This window comes from Mytilus galloprovincialis, chromosome 6 (assembly GCF_965363235.1).
Source record: "Mytilus galloprovincialis chromosome 6, xbMytGall1.hap1.1, whole genome shotgun sequence".
Lineage (NCBI taxonomy): Eukaryota > Metazoa > Mollusca > Bivalvia > Mytilida > Mytilidae > Mytilus > Mytilus galloprovincialis.
This window is the reverse complement of record NC_134843.1, coordinates 12,860,703-12,883,396: the sequence shown is the minus strand read 5'-3', so window position 1 is coordinate 12,883,396 and position 22,694 is coordinate 12,860,703. Positions and strand designations below refer to the sequence as shown.

At 31.2% G+C, this 22,694-nt stretch overlaps 1 long non-coding RNA gene across 1 annotated transcript in view; it reads left to right on the top strand.

Annotated features, from left to right (window-relative positions):
* Positions 1 to 2,501: 2,501 nt before the first annotated feature.
* LOC143078972 (uncharacterized) overlaps positions 2,502 to 22,694 on the top strand; it is a 55,576-nt gene continuing 35,383 nt past the window's right edge. Inside the window, exons 1-4 of the long non-coding RNA XR_012979317.1 lie at positions 2,502 to 2,760; positions 14,601 to 14,858; positions 17,877 to 18,116; positions 21,104 to 21,877. This is a non-coding gene — a long non-coding RNA (uncharacterized LOC143078972). The remainder of the gene's footprint in view (positions 2,761 to 14,600; positions 14,859 to 17,876; positions 18,117 to 21,103; positions 21,878 to 22,694) is intronic.

Sequence of the window (22,694 nt, the reverse complement as noted above, 5' to 3'; positions counted from 1 at the left end):
ATTTCTTCTTTTTTCGACTTCTTACCGATTAAATGAGGTAAACCGTTTCAACTGATTTTTACAGTTTGATCTTATATTGAGCTGTAACAATGCAAAACTCTAATTTCTTCTCGGGATTTTGCTATACTTATAGATATAGGAAGATGTGGTGTGAGTGCCAATGAGACAACTCTCCATCCAAATAACAATTTAAAAAAAGTAAATCATTATAGGTCAATGTATGGCCTTCAACACAGAGCCTTGGCTCACACCGAACAACAAGCTATAAAGGGCCCCAAAATTACTAGTGTAAAGCCATTGGTTTTATCCGCTCTGCAACATTACTGAATAGATATTAATTTTCATAATGCGAATCTGGTCCATTTAAATTGATACCATTAATGTTATAATAGACATGTTAGATAAATAACTATTGTTGACAATTGACAGTCGAGAGTCTATAGTTGAGACATTTAAATTAGGGACCGTCTCAAAAAAATAAAATAATTATAATTGATTCACACGTTACAATAACAACTTTTATCATTGCTATCTAAGCGCGTATCCAGCCAATTTGATAAGGGGAATCCATAACCTGGAACACCACGAAACGTTCACATATTTAGGTAATATTAAAAAATGGAAAAAAGGGGGAGTTCTTACTCCTAGAATTCTCCCCATCCAGGGTCCGCCAATGCTACCTCACTCGATGATAATGTTTTGCAGTTTAAAGAAAAAACTCAAATTACATATAATGAATTTGAACGTCTGTATTATATCTGTATATTTTTTATGACATAGCGATATATTAACAATAACAAACAATGCAGTCATATACTATAGCTGACTATGCGGTATGGGCTTTGCTCATTATTGAAGGCTGTACGGTGACCCATAATTGTTAATGTCTGTGTCATTTTGGTCTCGTGTGGATAGTTGTCTCATTGGCAATCATACCACATCTTCTTTTTTATAAGTCATATACTAGTATATTTTGTTTATTCTAATTGGAGGATCAGAATCAGATTCTGAGTCAATGACAAAAGCCTTCAAAATCTTTGGCACTTGCTTCCTTATGAATCGGTCATAAGTGAACTGGTTTTTCCGGACAAGTTCCATGGAGCTTGGATTTTTTCTTATCAGTTTTTTTTTCGGAGGCGGTGGTAGATCATCATCTTCAACAATTCAACTCGATGCCAGATATAGGATACGGACTACAACTTGATTTCCCAGGAACCTTTTTATGTTAGCGGAATGAATAGTTAATGTCGAACATGCCATTCGCAGACTCAAATATTATAAAAATTCTTGGTACAATGTGGCGTTATCCATGTTGGAGAATAACTCAGATTGTTGAACTTTGCGCTGGTTTGATAGAAAGAAGGCACATTTTAATTGACTGAAAGTGATAAAAATCCTTACTTCAAAATGTCCATTTGGGTTAATGTAATGAATCATAATAAATTATGTTATAAATAGAAAAAAATCATTACTTCTTTTGAGACGACCCCTTTTAAATGTTTATTGTCTCTCGATTCTCGTTTGTTGTTTGTCAAAAGTATTCATTTATCTAACACGTCTAGTAACCAGTGGGTTATTTCATCTGGGTCAAAATCATAAATGCTCAAAAGTTGTGCGTAAACATAAAATTTCTGTCTAGTGATATTTGACACGTTTGAGAAACAAGTGACTGAGCTAAACCATTTGTGTTGATTTAAAAAGAAGGGGAACATAGAATAAATGTGTAAAAACTATGGAGCTATTTAAAGTGCTTAAATAACTAAATTTTCAAAGACCTCATTGTGTTAAAAAAGGGATTTTTTACCACGAGGAGCCGCATCACGAAAGGATTCTCGGGGTTTGCTAATTTACGGAAAAATCATTTTCACTTTGTAACCCGAAAAAAACATATGTGAAAATGTGTCAGCTTCGAAATGAGCCATCATACATATTCAAGTTAACGATAAGGGCTGAGCAACAGAATAAAACGTTACCATTACCGCCTATGGAGAAACAATTGTGAAATTTGACCCATCTGTGAGTGGACTGTAAGTCCGTGGGAGTATTTCCGGCCCTGTTAACAGTACTTCGGTACTAGTATGAAAATACGAAATTGTTTGCATAAAATGCAGTTGAAGGAATTTATCTGCAACATGCACAGCTCTAATTCCTTGTCCGGATATTGCTATACTTTGGGTCCTTATTTTTTTTTTAAATGAACCGCCCTTTATAATTTGTATTAGATTTCGAATATTCACATATTTTGACCTAAAAAAAATACTAAAGAAACATTAATCGCCAAAAATGCATCATACCACATCTTCTTTTTTCATATCTGGTGCATTTAGATTGGTTCTGTTAATATTATTCTGCAGTTCAACAATGTCCGTTAAACATTATATACATGGGAAATGTTGTGGTTTTTTAAAAGATACCTCAAATCATTCCTACGATTAAAACGTCTGTAATATTCGGATGATTTAGTTGTTAAATTAACATTTTATTGGCCATTTATTTTCACAGATTGTTTTCCTGAAGACCCCTGCAATGTTGAATGTGTAGAAGGAGAAGATGCAATTATGACTTGTAAAGTATGTCCTGGGAGTCAACCTGTTAAATGGATGAAAGATGGCAATGAAATTCGGCAAGATGAAAATTGTCAAATGTACAATGAAGATTCACAATACAGCCTGAAACTTAGGAACGCAACAACAAGTGATAGTGGAGAATATTTACTGCAAGTTGGGCAGTTTTCAAAAATACTAAACCTAATGATTAGAGGTATTTAAATTTTAAGATTCTTTTTAGTTTAATTGCAATAGAATGGCTTGAGAGGTCATCGCATTATTATCTTTATATAATCATTAAGCAACCAAATGTGTATGAACAGTCAATCGCAAATGTCTCGCTAGGTACACAAAGCAGGTAAATCTTGACTTACATCGATTCCTCTATAGTATGTACAATTTTGTAGAAGCATGACTTTTATTCTTCACTTTATTTATGGTGTTTTATGAGACAATGATACCAAAGAAACCAAAGCTGGTAAGGAGATCATAATATGTTAATGTATTATAACATTTCAATTTACCCAGCACATTATATTTTTCATTAATTCATACTTTTTACAACGAAAATCAAGCCTTTTGAATAAGAAATACTTTTTAGGACCAATATGATCAATATTTTCCCTCAAATAACAAATCAAATGTTTAAAGTTAGCCAAGAGGGATTTGAAATTTTAATTTTTACTTCATTTACATTATTGATAATCAAGTCAATGCCAATATTGAATCATTAACCTAATATCAATGAATGTTTATTCTTATAAACATCATCACACCCAGATAGATCAAAACATTATGATATATGACAAAGATTGTGCATAAGTATGTTATTAAAGTATAATAAAGGGTTTAGTAGGAGATGTGGATACTAAAATCATACCATCCAAGTAAAGCATGAGAGAGTCTATGCTTTGGTAATAAACGACATAATGTTTCTGTTTAGATAAAACCAATATGAGGCGTATGCAATAACACTACTTGGTAAAGATAAACTTGTCAACAAGAGTAACGATACACAAGTTTGAACTCCAATATATCATATCTGTAAATATAAGGCCAATTTGAGCATCATTATTTACCTTGGTACAGAGTGTCCAATTTCATTGTACGTTGTATCGTTTTTGTTTGCTTGGTTGACTAGTAAAAAATAAAATCACAAAAAAAAACTCCGAGGAAAATTCAAAACGGAAAGTTAGTTTGTAATCAAATGGTTAAATCAAAAGCCAGTGTCGGATCCAAAACTGTTCATACAGAGGGGGTGCGCTGACTGACCTTAAGGGGCTTCTACAGTCATGTTTCAGTGATTCCCTTTATAATCAACTAAAATTTTCCCCCTGGATCCGCCAATGACAGCTTAAACACATCAACCGTATGTATAACAACTGGCATATTCTTGACTTTTTACAGGCATTATTTTATGTAGTAAAATATAAAGTTTCACTAAGTTATGATGAGGGGTTTAAAAGGAAATGTAGACACTAACGTGAATTAACGTGTGCAGATATGACGCGGTTCATATCATTCGAAATTTTACGCGAAATCACACGCATATTATGTTGCGGTTCATGTCAATCAATCTTCGGGTTTTTTTTTGTGGTGTTTTGCACACAGTTCTTCATCATTGTGTCATTGTGTCGAGTAAAAAACTAGATATCTATTGTTTAGTCTTTAAAGAGCTGTGAAGACCAAAATGACCGTTTCAGATCGAAAATAGTTTACAAGTTTATGGTATTCAAGAACACTTGTTTGTTTGTAGTTATGAGATTATTCAGTTTTGAGTTATATGTTACCTGATATAGAGGCTGTGAAATAAGAAACGCACATATATCCCAACTTCAGTTAAAATAAAAGTAAAAAATAATTGTTTATATAATTAAACAAAATGTTTATCATAAGTTGTTTTTTTAACAATAAAAAATAAAACTGAAACTGAATCCATTGTGTTGTTTTCAATTGGCAATTTACTCATTAATGTTATTGTGGAATGTAATAGTTCTAAAAATCATTGATAGCAGGTGACAATGCCAAATAAACATAGTTGCACTTTGTAACTAAAGCTGTTTAAAAACCCACTCCTCGTTTGGGGAGTTACATCCAACTAAATGATAATTTGTTTTGTTTACATTGCACCTACTGGTTCCTTTATGTGATAGCTATCGTTCATGTCATAGAAACACTTTCCCCGGTATAAAATTACATGTACTAGTATATCGGTCAAATTCAATGTTGAAGAAGACCAAAAAAAAAAGGGAAGAGGGGAAGGGGGAGAAGAAAGTTTAAACTCTTACATGTTTGAGACATATAAATATTGAAAATATGCCGGAAAGCTCTATGTTTTGATCTCATAAAAAGATAGTTGTGCATATGAACTTTCCATAATGTATTTATATGTCTAAGTGCAACCTATACTGGGTGAAAAAAAGAACATATAGAATGTCATGAAGTCTGGTTTATTTTAATGAAATTAAGTCAAACACAAGGTCCCTACTATGTATTGGTTACCCAAACTACACAAAAAACCAATAAAACATCATTCATCCCGGCCTTTAGTAAGTGTTCTACAACTTATATTTCATTGTTTTTAACAAGTTCGTTAACTTCTATCAAAGAGCTTATCATAAACTATTGTAATGAAATACATGAAAATAGGGAAATTAGGTATTTTTGGAGTGTAAATTCTTTGAACGGTTCAGATAAATTACATGCTTTTGACGGTTCTTTTGATTCTGTTGACAGTTTTGACATTTCTAATATTTACACTACACTTCTACACAATCTTATCAAATAAAAGTTTTCCTATTAAATGCAATAGTCGTGTTGTAAATCTGAATGCAAATATATTTGCTGCAACTCATTGAAAGCCTTCTTCTATAATGATGACAAATTTTTGTTCTCTTTTGTTAATTTTCCTTTTTGGATGGTGATGTTCCTTTGGTACTATCTTACGGTGTTTACATTGGACAACTCGTTCGCTATGCCCGTGTCTGTTATGATGTTTTTGATTTAACGAACGTAATCTATGTATCACTGGTAAATTATTAAGCCAGGGATTTTGTAACCAAAAATTTTTTAAAACCTTTTTTAAATTCTTCCATAGATGTAAAGATTTGGTTTTGAAGTTTGGCTGTACCTGTAGAAAACTTATTTCGAAAGGTATGGTTCATGCTCATTTTTACGGAAATGTTGTTTACCGGGCGCGGAAATTTTAGAAACGATCCTAGTAAACTTATCGAGCCTTTTAATAAACTAGTTCTAAAAGTTTACCAATTCAGCCAAACTAAATATTATTGATATATACATATACACATTCATGGATCTACAATCTGTCAATACCTGTATCTTGGCATTGTACAAGGTAATTTTTTCTGAATGTTTATGACGTCTTTACAGTTAATCCATTGGATGTTGGATGTGTACATATTGATAATTTAGTCTTTAGATGAATAATTTTTTCAATTAGTTGTTAGTGGTTTTGAACATGGTTAACAAGACAGAGGGGTTAAGAAAACAAACTAAATTTGTTGGAAGTAAAAGGAATTGAAGAGCTTTGAACTTGATAAATTCTGAGTAAAATTGGCCAAATTTAACTCTGAATGACTTATAATATTAGGGAGATGTGTGATGGTATAAGATAAAACAAATAGTAACATATGTAATCATAAATCACTGATACCCCCCCCCCCCCCCCAAAAAAAAAAAAAGCCTTTAACAGTTATTTAAACCTGATTTGAGTTCATTGTTTTTAATGAAGTCCCTTTTATTGGCAACAAACTGAAAAAGGGATGATGAATGTTAATACATGCATATCCTACACAAATTACATTAGTGTACAAATGCGCATACAATGATTATACTAGTTTTTGTATTTGACACAAAAAATGTGACTTGGGTCAAAATTTAATTTCATTACAATTATAAATATTATATTTATGATATTACTTTATCTATGGGAATAATTGTCTGTCCGGTTTTCTGCATGAACTCTTTTACAAAGAACTTCAGTCCTCTTAAATTTCCAAGATCTGCTTTAAACTCTTTAAACTCAATTTTCGTTGAAATCAGGGAACTTAATTTATTCTTCATTTCACATCAACATAATATCTTTCTGTCAGCTCTATGTTTGTTTGATATCGCGACATTTTCGATAAAGATGTTTATCTGAGCTGTCAGGAATTGACAGAAAACCATGAATTTTCTCTTTGCATTGCAAAATTATTATCATTGCAAGGTGTGGTGAATCCATATGATGCTCATAGAGCTTAAAGGGAAACTTCGCAAAAAAATCAAAAATTGATATTATGTTCATTCTGTATAAAAATGCTCAAATTCATAGATATTAAAGTTTTATTCCGCTAGATAAGAGATCACCATCGATTTTAAATTTAGAGTATCAATTCTCTGCGTTCGGCCATTTTGTCTTCTTTCACGATTAATAACAACGATATGTCTGTAAACCACAAAGGAACAAAACTACAGTAACCGATGTAGTCGTAATTACGTGTCGATACCTTGTCAATCGTACTGTTGTTTTATCCGACTTACTAACTTGATACGGAAAATATTCTTATTTTTTTCAAATTACCATGGTTGTTATTTTTAAACTGTTAATATTGGAATTAGTGAAAAAGTCGAAGTTGAAATCATAAATAAGTGTTCCATGAAATTTGTTTTCGAAAATCTAATTTGTTCATAATTCTTTAAAGTAATAAATTTTATTCAAATAAATTCTGATCTTCCCTCATCTGATCACCAGCATGGCTAAAGGTATAACTCCCAAAGGTATTGTGAGGGGTGTGAGGTGACACGTCCAGGTATTCAAGCGATTTCCTGTCGGGCTTGCAAGTTCATGCATCGTTTCACTTCTGTAGGTATTGATCAGTGTACACGGCCGATAACTTATAACCTTCCATTTTGAACTATCAGGTGTATAATATACATCTCTGTCTTGCGTGTCCGAAAGTGATATACTATACTAGTCATTACTTAACTCATACGCTTGTTTATAAATAACATTTCTGGTGTAAAGAATATTATTTATAAAAATATAAATAATACCAAAAAAAAAAGATTTGAAGAAATAAAAATCTATTTACATATTTTTTCCGAGGGTTAATTTGGGAAAATGTAATATATACTCGTTGTCAATAGTAAAGGACAGATTGTAACATACCAGAAATATTGATTTAAAAAAATGTACGCACTTGTCGACGATTCGTTTATACGCCTGGATAGAAAGTTACGGAACCATAACGCAATTTAAGATATATACATTGAACATAAGAAAGAAACATACATTTTGTGTAAATTGGGGTAAAAGTTTTGTAAATAGACTAGTCCACGTATGCCAACAGTATGTAATCAACGAATTCGATAGACTATTGTATACCAAAAGAAGAAGAAGAAGAAGACATCCAATTTGATTTAAATATAGGTCGATATATAACTTGCTTTGGTTCATCGAAGTTACGAACATAGTAAAATCAAAGATTTATATATCAATTAGATTGTTCTCGAAAAAAGGAAGAAATTCGTCATCATCACAATTGTTTCGACATTTATGTAATATATATGCAACTGGACGTACACTAATAATCCCCAAGGGTTGTGAATATTTTCTAGGAAAACTATTAAGTATTAAAGTTTCAAATCATTTCGGGATTTATTTTCTTTCTTGATATTCAATGACAGCAATTTAAAGAATAAACTGCTTGTTCACTTTAGGGGTATTCTTGCCAGTTGAACAGACTTATAATTACATTCAAAAATAGGGAAAGATGACATTAAATTCGTTGTCTTTTGTTTTTAAACATCGTTGGTCAAATAGCTAAAGAATAATACGTTGCGAGACGAAGACTATTTTAATAAGGACGTTCCCGATTATGAATAAATTTGGTTGACGTTTTTCACACTTGCATAGAATATCTTTTCGTAATTTGTCGATTCCATTCCAAGAAGATCCTTAAATTTCCGGTCAATTTTTTAAAACATCTTTTTTTTCAAATAGTGAATTATTCATGCATTGTGAGATTTAAAATATTTTGATGAGAACAATAATTCCTAAATAGGTGAATACAGATCGCTTTGGATGGACTAAACTATATAATTGCAATTGTTAATGATCTGTTTGAAATATTAAAGGTTGCCGATTCTAATTTAAAAAAAGTACAATTTTTAGTTCATACACTCGTGTTTAGAAGGTTATTTTTATTTATAAATTTATTCAATTAAAATAATTCAGTATCTTATCGTTACAAAAGTAATCAGAAGTCATAATTCATTTAAAAGTGAGCTTTTGCAAAATATACAACAGTTATCCAGTTATTGTGCGACCTTATTACTCCCGTAAATTAATTTTAATTCGTTTTCTTACATTTCTGTGTCTAAAACTATAACTGACTCCCGTATATTATTCATACGAAATGTTGTTCACACCTGAAATGGTGAACCGTGACGCCTAGATGTTACTGAATGAAGATCAAAAGATTAGAATTACATAATGCTAATCTTTTAATTACCTTGAGTTTAACTACGCATTTAACATTCACTAAGTGTCACAAATTAATACACATTTTATTTCCACAGTACAAGCAAGTCAAAATGTTTGCTGGAATGAAGCAAAAAGTTCAGAATACAAACATGTATTGTTTAATACACTATCGATCATGTCAGTTTCATATGTTTGTTTAAAGTATTTGTAGAAAAAAAATCATAAAAATGTTATATTGTATTATTTACTTTAATTACTAAAATTCGTATAAAAAAAATCCACACATAAATCATACACTCTAATTTTAAAAGTTGCATGGTTATCACTTGCTTTTCGTTGGTTACTAGCTACACCAAAAGTCGTCGATGCGCTTTAAATAGCGTTATTAGATGGTTAACGAACAAGACTTTAATGATATTAATTTCACTCCCGGCATGCAAAAAGACTTAAACTACGTCACATAAGTCAGTACGTTTGAAGAAATAAAATTAATAATTCCCAATTTTCTTCTTTATTACTTTTCATATCAAAATAAAACTTGGTGAATATATTTTTTATGGTATTATGAACATAATAAGATGAAAAGCGAAAAATCGCGAATTATCCCTTTAAGAAAAGCTGTACAAACACAATGATGCAGCTAATCAGCTACTTCTTCAAATCATTTTGGAGAATGTTATAAGGGGAAATAACTCTTGATTATCTATAATATTAAACGAGAAGACCTCTTTTTTGGTGTCGCTTCTCTCCTTTCCACAATAAATTAATCAACACGCCTCTGTGTCCTATAGGAACAGTGCATAGTCGCATTTGTCATCCATTCATATGATTATTCAGATTGAGTTATTTTGGGAGAAAAACGAGAAATAAGGCATCCGGATATTGTCCCGTCATTGGAAATTTTTTTAAGTCAGATTAAACTTCCGGTTTGCGTTTTTCTGTATACTTTGAACATACATATACAAAGAATAAAGTGTATTTTCAGAATTCTATCTGCTATCATTTTCAAGTTTACTATCCACGGCTGTCACAGAGTTTATTAAATAGAGAGGGTCTGTATACTATATCAATGACCACCATGGATCGATTAGTAAACTTAGAATTGAAAGTAAATACACTATATTTATATAGTAATGAATGTTCATAATATACAGATAAGCGCTAAAAATATTCATGTGAACTTTTGATACCTTTTTCTGAAATTCTCCAGTCATTAAATCTTTTACAAAATTCATTGATTACAAAAAAAAGAAGATGCGGTATGATTGCCATGTTGAGACAACTCTCCACAAGAGACCAATATGACACAGAAATTAACAACTATAGGTCACCGTACGACTTTCAACAACGAACAAAGCCGATACCGCATACTCAGCTTCAAAAGGCCCCGAACTGACAATGTAAAACAAGTCAAACCAGAAAACTAGCGGCCTTATTTATGTACAAAAAGTGAAAGAAAAACAAATATGTAACACATAAACAAACGACAACCACTGAATTACAGGCTCCTTTATACTTAAATGTTCATAACATACTAAATGAAAACTATGTTCATATTGAAATTGATAGAAAACCAAAAATTGGGAATTTTGGAAATAAAGGAGGAGGGATAAAAAAAAAGCATTTTCCTGTCCCAAATAACCTATATATGACTTATGATACTTTTTGCTGAAATTCTCCAGTCATTTAATATTTTACAAAATTCTTCCAACAACACTTTACATACTTTAAACTACGCTCTGAATGTCCGCGATTTCGCGGGTGTGTTCTAGTAATGTATTATAACAAAATCTTCTTTTTTTTCTAAATATACATTTTGATAATATAATTTTGTCGAATCCAAAACTTTGCAATGTGCAAAATTAAATATTTTGAATGTTTTTTACAAATTTATTTGTTCGATATTTTCTCACAATAGATTTAGTAAAACATGTGTGGGAAAAGGTCAAAGTGGTTTAAAAAAATATTCTAATAAGTTTAACTGATTTGCTAAGGAATGAATTCATTTGACCCTTTCAAACTAATAACAATGTTTGCAAAGAAATTTATTTCATGTATATTATATGCTCATCTTTTTGAAGCCAGTTACTTAACTTGCCTAGTAAATGACATAAAGAAAATAAGACCATATATGAAGCAACCTATATAAGTGCCCAAAAAATTAAAACGCTTTAATAATTCACGATTCATATAATTTCATAAAATGTATACGGTTATATATCCAACGAAACTAGCATAGCGACTTTTAGAGTATCTTTAAATAAAACCTATATTTGATAATGTTTATGTGATTTTAACCAATTGTGCAAATTTATAGCTTATTGCAAAAAATAGACACAACAATTCAGAGAAGTCTTAAAAATTGTTTTTTGTTTTTTATTGTATACAAGATCTAAGAAATCGTTATTATACGGAAACGTTTAAACCGCACACCTGAACGGTTTTTCAAATTTTGCATAGTTGCCTGTGAGACAAATTTTTATCTTTGTATATTTATACATAGTTATATATTCATGTGCTTTGTCTTTACGTCATTTTGTTTTTCTTACCTGGCATATTTTTTGTTCTTATAGTGATTACGATATTCTTAATTAATGTTGACTGCTGGGCCACTATTTTTGACATTTTTACCTTTGAACTTTTCATATATATAATATATATTCCTTTAAGCATTCATTGAAAAAAACAAAACTAAAAAGCAAAGCATCACCCACATCTAAACAGAAACTGTTCAAATGTTTTCAAGATTGCGATTATATTATAAAATATACTAATAAGCTTGATGTCTATACTTTTGAAATAAAGATGTTGATAACGAGGGTGATGTGCCTTTTGATGACGAATTGTAAAGTATTATCGTTTTACCAGGAAAAAAACGTTTCCGTCTGTAAACGATCATAATTTTCTTTACCAAAAAGAACAGCTCCAAGATATGAAATAGTTTTTTTCACATGATCCAAGACGAAAATTTTCAAGCAAATCCCCCCTCCTCCCCCCGCATCTGTGAATGTTTTTAAATGTAAAAAATCTACGTAGTTTAGATAATGTAAAGCAAATGAGATATTTCAATGAATTACACAGTTCTGGCAAGTTGGGAATACATCGTTCCATGTAATATCTCTTCGATTTATTAAGTGTTGTAAAAAAGTACAATGTATTAAAACAAAAATACCAAACTCCATGGGATATTCTCTTTTATACAATTGCAAAATCAAAAGCTCAAACACATCTAACTGTCATATTCCTGACTTGGTACAGGCCTAAAGTTGATGATGGAGTATACCTGACTTTATAGCTAGAAATACCTCTCACTAATATGACAGACGCATTTCCATTATATTGACAACAATATGTGAGCAAAACAAACAGACATAATAGATAAAAACGTTAAAATGTGAGGCGCAGTCAACATCGTAATTGTATCTTAATCTCTATGAAAACAAATAACTCGTTCAACAAAAAAACAAAAGAATAGCATATAGACAAAGTACAGAAACAATTGAAACACTAGAATTCAAAATTGACTATAGCACAAAAACAAAATCGCGGGATGTATAAGAACCGAGCTACGCCATAAGTATATAATAAAAAAATACTAAACAGTAATGGTTAAAAATGTATGCAAGGAGAAACAAAGGGTCTCTAAATGAAATAACTGGAGATATTATACATACATGTATGACGTATATTCCATTTTGTTTCTAATGATTGAGCTTTTGCATCACTGTCTGAATGCTGTTGTTGACATTAATTAATTTACAATTTGATACAAAAGTCCGATAAGTAGTTTGCAAGAGTAGACATTTGACAAATAAACTTCATGATGGGAAGCAAGACAAAGAATCAAATACACTCCATGAAAGGAAGCAAGACAAAGAATCCAAATGTTTATCAGATGATGAATGAAGTACTTTATTGGTAGCTAATAAGTTCTAGTTTCTTGTGTATCAATGCAAATCAAAATCATTTATATGATAGTCTTGAAGTATAGGTTTTAGATACTGACGTTGTTCGTCATATTAATAACGTGTTATAGTATTATTAGGTCTTTCCACTTTTCGTGGAAAGACCTTTTGTTTTTCTTCTTCTGATTTGTTTTTCTTCTGCCGTCTGAGATGCTTTTTGTTTTTACAACATATCAAATGGATGTTTGGCCAATGATGTTGTACAGTAATGGGGGTTTCAAAACTCACCCTGTGTGACCGAATACTTATTCTTATAGGAGTTATCTCCCCTCGTCCCCCTTTTCTTGTTATCGTTATATCTCTAAAACGGTAAAAGATTTAGATGTTTTCACTAAATTGTTTGTCTACTCTTAAGAATGATTTGGTTAATTTTGACTGGAGTGATCGGAAGACATCTTATGGGAGTTATTTTAGTTGAAGTGTTTTGGTTAACCCTTATAGGAGTTTTCTCCCCTCATGTATTTGAAATCAGTATTTCTCCACAACCAGACAAGTGATTGACCTGGGGTTTCCGATTTGAGTTCACTGACCTATGACCTTGAAATTGAGATCAATGTCGAATGTCAAGGTCATATTCTAAATTTTGCTTGTTGTCGTTATTCAAAAGAAACTGTTTCAGTTGATTATATGATGTGTTTCCAAATAATTGTTTACAATAAGGCCCAACTTCAACCTATTTCAGTCGAAGTGTTTTGGTCAACCCTTATAGGAGTTTTCTCCCCTTTTGTATTTGAAATCGCTATTTCTCCAGAATCATACAAGTCATTGACCTAGCGTCTTTTGATTTGAGATCACTGACATATGACCTTGAAATTGAGGTCAAGATCAAAGGTCAATTTGACGTTCTAGATTTTGACCTTTGGTAAAAATTCTTTCTTGTTCATTATAAAACAATTAAGTCTTCTGCATATACCTATTAATCTTATTTTTTATATCAGTTTGAAGTACCAAATTACATAAACAAGGAGTGACATTTTCTAACATCTTTTTTTAAATTTCATTCTTATTATCGAGCTGGGAAGACCTTCAATTGTTCTCTGAAGAATTGGTTTTTAATTTTTTTTTTATTCTTTGTAAATTATTACTTATTAATTTTATACCCATTTGATGTGGCTCGGTACTTTTACATCCCGTCATTCTGGTCAATTTTTGTAGTCTTGTCTTTAGTTTCTGCTAGATTCTTTTTGTCTATTTGTCTTTTATGTTTTTCTTTCTTGACATATTTGTTTGTTTATATAGTGATTAAGAGTATAACACAATGGTAACTGTTGTACTCCTATATTTGACATTTTTTACCTATTTAGTCTGTTTGTTTTGTTTACACATCGTTGTCAATATAATAGAATTATTCGACTGTTGGAAGGTCATCTCGATGGTTAATTACATGGCCTTCTTGGAAGTTGGAGTTTGTGCATCGTAAAATGTTGGACATACGTTTTAGTATGTTTTAAATCGAATATTCAAATTTGAATCTAATCGGTGGACATGAATTTGACATATAATGTCCCATTAAGATAACTCAATCATTTTTACGATCAAAACGTCTGTATGAATCGATGATATAGTTTACATTAACATTTTATTAATCATTTGTTTTAACAGATTGTTTTCCTGAAGAACCGTCAAATGTTGAATGCATAGAAGGAGAAGATGCAATTATGACCTGTAAAGTTCATCCAGGGAGTCAACCTGTAAAATGGATGAAAGCTGGCAATGAAATACAGCAAAATGAACATTGTAAAATTTACAATGAAGATTCACAATACAGCCTTCAACTCAGGAACACAATAACAAGTGATAGTGGAGAATATTGTGTGAAAGTTGGGCTGTTATCCAGAAAACTACACCTACGAATCATAGGTATATATTTAAGTTGTAATGATCATTTAGCCAAAATGCAATGTTTATTCTGCTATAGAATGTCTAGTAGAGGCATCGCATTATTATCTTTTTAAACGTATGTTCGTGTACCAGACACATAACTTTAAGGAATAGGCGAGCACTAAATACATACCAGATACATAAGGCAAGTAAATATTGACTTCTATCCATTCCTCTATCTTTTCTACTTTTCCAAAGACAAACACATTTTATAATTTAATTTTTGTTTATATGAGTCTACAATTCCAGATACTTACAATAACACCATGACATTAAGAAAAGAAAATAATACAATGAAATGTATTATAACATTTTCAGTTCACACGGCAAATAAATTTTTTCAATAAAATACAATTTGTACGTTGAAAGTAAGGGGTTTTTAATTTACATACTGTGAAAGTACTTTTAATCTTGGGGAACCAATTTTTGTTGTTTCTGTGGCTGATTTTATTCACGAATTTAAGTGTCCAACGAAATCAAACAACCGTTCTCCAAATCAAGACATAGAAAGATTCCCATGTAGGTTTGACTAATGATATACATGTATATGATCTAAGGAATATATTGAATATCGCCAAATCTGAGAATACTATAATAGCAGTGACAGGGCACAAGTACTATGAACTACAACTGCAGCCAGGATTATACCAATTTATTTTTTAAAAACCTAACTTGTACAACTTTTGATCTTTAAATTCTCATCAACAAAATATTTTTGATCCATGAAAGTCAGATTTCCGGTATTGATATGCTTTGATAAAGTGTTCGTTTTATATTTTCATAATTCTTTTATATAAGGGAAATAATAATTTCATGCTGGGCTTTCTTTTAATAAGAACTATTTTACCATTCAAGATATGTTTATAGCATTTGTTTATGTAACTGTTTTCTTTAGGTGACCTAATAAACACCTTTGATTGTCTTTAATCTGTTGATCACTCTATCTCGGGTAAATAAGTTTGATCACTACTTTTACTTTGTATACTTTACAATTTCCTTCAATTCAGACAATAGAGAAATGTATCTTCAAAATTACTACATATATACATAATTTAAAAACTGTCAATTGACAGTCAAAACAAATCCTGAATTTTCAAAATCTATGTCTATATCTAGGACAAGCAGATCTTTAAAAGCAAGCTACTCTGATCGATAAGTATAGCAATGTAATATTCGATATTATACTAATCATATAAAAATGTGTCCGAAATTGAATTAAATAGATATTAGCTGTCAAATTCGTGTTCACCGATTTGACTTTTAAAGGTCATATTTGATTTATTACATACTAAAACGAATATCCATGTTATAAAAAGTCTACACTAAACAATTTACAACGCATGAACTATTGAGGTAACTTTCTAAGACCGCGACGGTCAAATTACCCGATACTAAAATAAATAAAAAACTAAATTAACAGAAATATAGATATAGATATATAACAAACTCGTGCAGTTTGATTTTTCTATGTCTGTTTGATTTCATATAATAGGTTAACAACATATCCTAATTATCGTTTTTACCTTTATAAGAATTAGCTTTTGTCGATCGAATCAGTCAATCAAATGGTTTATCTTTTTATCATTCTCAAAATTTACGTTCTTTTCCTTTTGATAACTGTACACGCCTAATTCTTGTGTTATCCATCTTTTTCTAACAAGTTAAATTGAGTATCATATGACTACGGGTCGATGAGGCCGAATTGTTCACCTGCAAAATATAGTAGTATACCGCTGTTCGAAAGTCATGAATCGATTGAGAGACAACAAATCCGGGTAACACACTAAATCCTAGGAAAACAACGAAACAATAGAAACACTAACGTGCAACAAAAAACCAAACGACAATGTAACACACACAGAAACGAACTATAAGATAACAACTGCCATATTCCTGACTTGGTACAGGACATTTTAGGAAAAAATGGCAAGCAAAACCTTGTGCTTTTATGGCAATGTTAAATATAACACTCAAATGACAACATTGCTTGGTTTAATAGCTTCTTTGTGAGCAGCAACCCTCCATTAAGGAAATCATGATAGGAAATACAAGCCCGAGAATATCGTATCAATTGGGAAACATATACTCAGGCGGTGCTGGAATGTTGCTACATAGAAATGGAAAGTTCACAATTGGGATGCTGAAATCATCTCTTATGTTGTAAAATTTTGTTTTATTTCAAAATAGTAAATGAATGCTCTTATGCAAGATATTTCATTCAAGTGTTAATTTCGGATAATTTAACAATTTTCTCCACGAAACAGATTTGTCGTGTAGAATGTCAGTATTTCCAGACTTGACACAATTTCTTAGTTGTAGTTAGTCACAGTATAATTAGTCACAGTTTAATTCGTCAATGGATTTCAAATCTAGAAATTGTTTTAACGTGATTGCTCCATTTTTTTTCTTTGTTTACATTTTGATAGACCATGTAGTATTATAAGTTTTAAGTTAATATTACCACTTCTTAATAATAAAATTGCTAAATAAAAACTATAACAGAAAATGTCAAAATTTTACCTATATCATTTATATTTTTGTTCGTCCGTCTGTTCCGTTTCAGGTTACAGTTTTTGGTAAAGGTTGTTTTTGATGAAGTTGAAGTCCAATCAATTTGAAACATAGTACACATAATCCCTGTGATCTGATGTTTCTAATTTTGACCTCAATTTCACGTTCCACTAAACATAGAGAATGACTGTGCGTGTTGGGCCCCAGTGTACTATGGACTTATTCTTGTTTTGCCCAATTTAAAACGATTACATCATAATATATATGTGAACGTAGTTTCAAGTTGTTGTTCTGTTCATTTAAATCTTAACAAAATAAGGCAGATAGCAACAATAGCTTATCGAACTTTGTCCTTTCATTTGTAAAAAAAATATAAATTTATAATGAACATTGTTTTAATGCCAATATAGGTGAAGCATTTAGAAAATCAAGCCAAAACAGTTTTACATCCGTGTTTTTTTATGTTATTTTATAATTTTTGTTTAGGAATTCCAGGTGAAATTACTAAAGCCGAAAGAAAAACATATATGGACGCAGTACAGTCAGGAACAGAGGTTAGAAAATATGTAAGAATTCAAGTTATCGGGAAAGATCGTGTTGGAAAGACAAGTCTTGTACATAGATTACTAGGATACAAAAAACATGATGGAAAAAGCACTGATGGAATTGCAATTGATCGTAAATGTCTAATTAGGGAAAGTGATGGAGAATGGATTATAGGTGATGGTGAGTAACGTCTAATGTATACATGCAAATCAGATAATCAATATAGTTAGTAATTTGCGGCACATAGTCTCATGCATGACGACTGTTTTTCTAATAATATTATTTGCAAAAATGTTTTATGGAATTTGGCTTCAAGTAATTTCTGATTCAATACTGAAATCGAATGGATGTTCGCGATTTTCATCCTTTATGTTTTGAACAGCTCTTCGAATGTTTTTATCAATTTTCAAATACTTTCGCCACGAGCAAGCATTATTGAAGAGTTGTAAATTTTCAATATGCAGATATAGAGTGAATATGGATCAAATTTGGTTAGGAAAAACAATTCAAGTAGTTTTTTGTATAGATGTTTGGAAATCAAGGTATCTCACGTTTACGAGAAATAGTTTTCATTAGTAAATAATTTGATTTGTCTTTTATCGGATACGAAATTAAAAAAAGAGGTATTCCAGATATATCTATACAAATATCAATGATCATACCGTACAGACAGCGTTATTTGCTTCCATGACGATTTAAAACCAACTCAAAACTTACAATAAATGAAAACAGCCGTTGATTTTCCTATAGGATATATTTCTCGTAAACAAGAATGTTAACCCCAAAAAAGCATTCCGCACAGATATTGCATTCGTTGCCCTAAGGGGTAAATTTTGTCACCAATTTAACCATGTTTACTATTTCAATTGAAAACTATAGGTAAACAGACATTCTTTATTTGTCAAATGAGCAGGAATCAGCGGTTTTAGATTTCTCTTACTATACATTCAATATCAATTTTTAAAACACCAAAAACGTATGATATAAATACCTGAATACACAAAGAGCTTCGTAACTGTTCCGGACTACATAGGTATTTTCAAATAAATTTTAACTTCCTTTGGCTTCGAAGGAGAATTTCGCTCATTCTCCAACCTCAAACCGGTACGAGTTACTAACTGAATTCCTCTATCTCTACATATTGTATGAATTTTGTTGTATCTATTATCATTCCCTCGTTAGATTTACTTTAGAGTGTTTTCTCTTGTCGACCTATTCGTCCGCAAGTGATACAACATGCGATTTTGGATATGGACTTTTTTGTCTTATTTCGGCTTAGTGTTTAAGTTATCATTTTGGAAATGAAATTTCTGCTAATCTCAACCTATGTTCTTTCTCCTTTTTAATCGATTTTTCTGTTATTGTAAGAACTGATTAATAGGAGCAAGCATACATCAGATTATTAAATAAATTTGAAGGTTTTAGATCGGCATTAGCTGTCAAATTCATGTTTACCGATTTGACTCAAATTTACATATTTGATTAATAACATACAAACACGTATATCCAAATCTTAAAGTCTAAAATTACAAATTTACAATGCACGGACTCGATCATATCTATCTGCATTTCGTGTGTCATTTAGTTTAGACGTGATCTAATTAACCATCGAAGTGACATCGAAGACTGCCGACGATCATTGAACCCGATATAAACATAAACATCGATATAAATAGATAGCGAACTCGTACAATTTTTCTAGGTTTGTTTGATTTCATATAAAAAGTTTTAGTGGATCGAATCAGTCAATTAAATGGTTTACTTTTGTTTCATTTTCAATGTTGACATTCTTTTTCTTTTGACAACTGAACACGTCTAATTGAAGGTCACATTGATACGGATTAAATGTGGTCGAATTATTCACATGCAAGTGAATTACTCATAAGCAATGTTTGCAAGGTTATTTTGACAAAATCAAACGAAACTGTCTGCTAAAAAAAAGAGTTATTATTTTACCTTTTCACTTTCGTCAATGCTTGAACAAACAAAAAATAGGAAATGGTGGTAAACAGGGATGAAAAATCAAGGTTTTGATATAACTAATTTTAGAAAAAGATCGAGATTGAAATTATACAGTGGTTATTTTGAAAATTTTAGAATCCACATATGGTTAATACCACTATGCGAGTAAAAAGTTTCACGGTATTTCTGAAGGTCTTGTTTCACTGCGGACAGAATTTTTGTCAATGGACAATTCTCTAGTCAAACATGTAGATGAGTCGGCAATGTACCGTTGTTTGTACGGGATTTTTCGAAGCTCAGATATCCAATACAAACAAGGTGAGTTATCCGATTTGCTGTCCATTGTAATGTTCATTGAAGCCATGAAGTACTTATGATTCGCCAAACTCTCATTGTCAAATGATATAATTTTGTATACGGGATTACCTGAGTGCCAATTTGTTCCCATTCTTTTACAAGACACTCTTAGTAGTAAGATTTACATACAAAGACATTATTATTTGTCCGCAGGAACAACAACATATTTATCATGAAGAGATGATAGACATTTCACAGCCCTTTGTCTCTGAAACGGACTTTGGTCGATTATTCACACAGTTTTTCAACTTATGATGTTTGATCAGAGACCTGATTGATTTGACCGATTCTGAAAAAGGGTCAAGTTTGATTTTTTTTCTCGTTAAGCCAATGCTCTGTTGTAGTCTTCCATGGAATTCATAATTATTTTGAAGTTATGGTTCCAATTGATTTGTTGGAGTTCTCTAAACTGAGGACCTTGAGATATCACCTTTCGGAGATGTTCTTGATAAATTATATCTCCAGTAATAATATGGTCATCGGGGCTGTAAATATAAGCTGAGTGGGAACAGTCACATGTCAGAGGGTTTTTAAAAAGTATTGTTCTAAATGAAGGTCCTGCAATGTCTGTTTACAATACAATATTTTGGGTGCAATGCTTTTGGTGATTGAATAATTAATCAATCGGACCATACGCGTTTGGTCCAAATACTCATATAGTCCGAAGCATAATCAAAATGGCATCAGAACACAAATATAAAAATTCATCTTGATCAACGTTATCTGAGGAAGTTACTAGTAGAACACTACTTTCCAAAAAGTTTTTATTCATAAAAATTTATGTAATAACCAAGTAATGAATTTTTTAGGTATCTTGATTTCTGAGTTTTCATAACACTATCTTGTAGTTGTAACAGAACGGAAAAAGAACGAGAGGATAACCGCGATACTACAGGGCGATAATAATAAAGGAAAAGGAACTAAACCTTCAGATGCATCTGTAGTATCGAATGAACATGTAATCGACACCAAAAAGAACCTTGACAAAAAAGAGCTAAACAAGATCGAGGAGGATAATATATTGCAAAAGCAAAAGCAAAATTATAAAACAATTCCTATAGGTGAATATCAATATAGAGTGGAAACTGGCATGGAGGAAATTTCAACTGAAAGGGAGAACGATGAAACTGAATCATTAGAATTTCACGAGGAATCAGATGAAACAAACGTTACTAAATTCATTCCAGTAGCGCCAAAAAACAGCTCAAAGAAAAGCAATTCAATCATAGAAGATCACTTTAGCTCGATTGAAGAAAAAAAAAGTATCTCAAAAATACCTAAAGAAAACCAAATGAAAAATTTTGAAGAAAAACCTAATCATTCTATTCCCTCTCCTCAAAATCAAAATCCTATAAATTCAGATGAAGAAGAAGACAAACTTACTGGAGAGACAAATGAAAAAATGGATAAAATTCTTTTGCGTGCCAAGAATAAAAAAGAAGAAATGACGTTGAATGGTTTGGTAGAAAGTGGCATATGGGATTTTGCTGGCCAAAAAGACTATTACGCCACTCACCAAACGTTTTTTACTCCTCATGCTATTTATCTCCTTGTCGCAGACATTGAGGATGCTATCACCGGTACCGATGATGATGGAAATGTAAATTTTGACACTATTGGAGGTAAGAATTTTAAAGCAATCCAAACATATTTTAAAATATTTAACTAAATTTTTTCATTGATTTTTTTTAATGTCGGTTACAGTTTGTTTGCATCACAATCTCTTTAAAAAAAGAAATTAATGAAAGAATAAATATATCAGAACTTTTGAAACTATTACTTTATTTGATGTTGGAGACGACGTGGTTCGGTATTTGTATATATTCCACTACCAGTTATTTTGTTGTTACTTTCTTATACGTGTGGGTGCGATGTGTCATTTTGTTGTTACTTTCTTATACGTGTGGGTGCGATGTGTCATTTTGTGCTGAGTTGTTGTCCATTATTTCGTGTTTTTTTTTTATAATGAATTTTCTTTATTGTAACAAATAGACTAGCACAACATGTATGAACAAAGGTATACAGAATGGCATTTTCACACAAAGGAAGTATTAAATAATAAAACAACAACTGAATATTTATGATGGTGCAATAATAGGTTGAAAATAAATAAATATCTTATAACATTGAAATCTTATGTGTTCTTGCAATATACATAAGTGGTGTTTCAATCAAATTTCAACATCTATTACTTATTCTATGATAGGGGCCCAGGGACTCCAGTATTTGTTATATTTCTCTACAGAGAGGGTTTTTAAATGAAATGTATTTTTCTAAGTTCAAGTGTTCCTTTAAGGAGGCTCGCAGGTACAAAGAAATCAGCAAAAAATTAAACATTTGTTTTTTTCATTACAAATTTTATTTATTACATTATTAGTTATTACTTCATAATATGGTAGAAAAATCACACAGACAAATCGATTTGGGTTGGCCATAGAT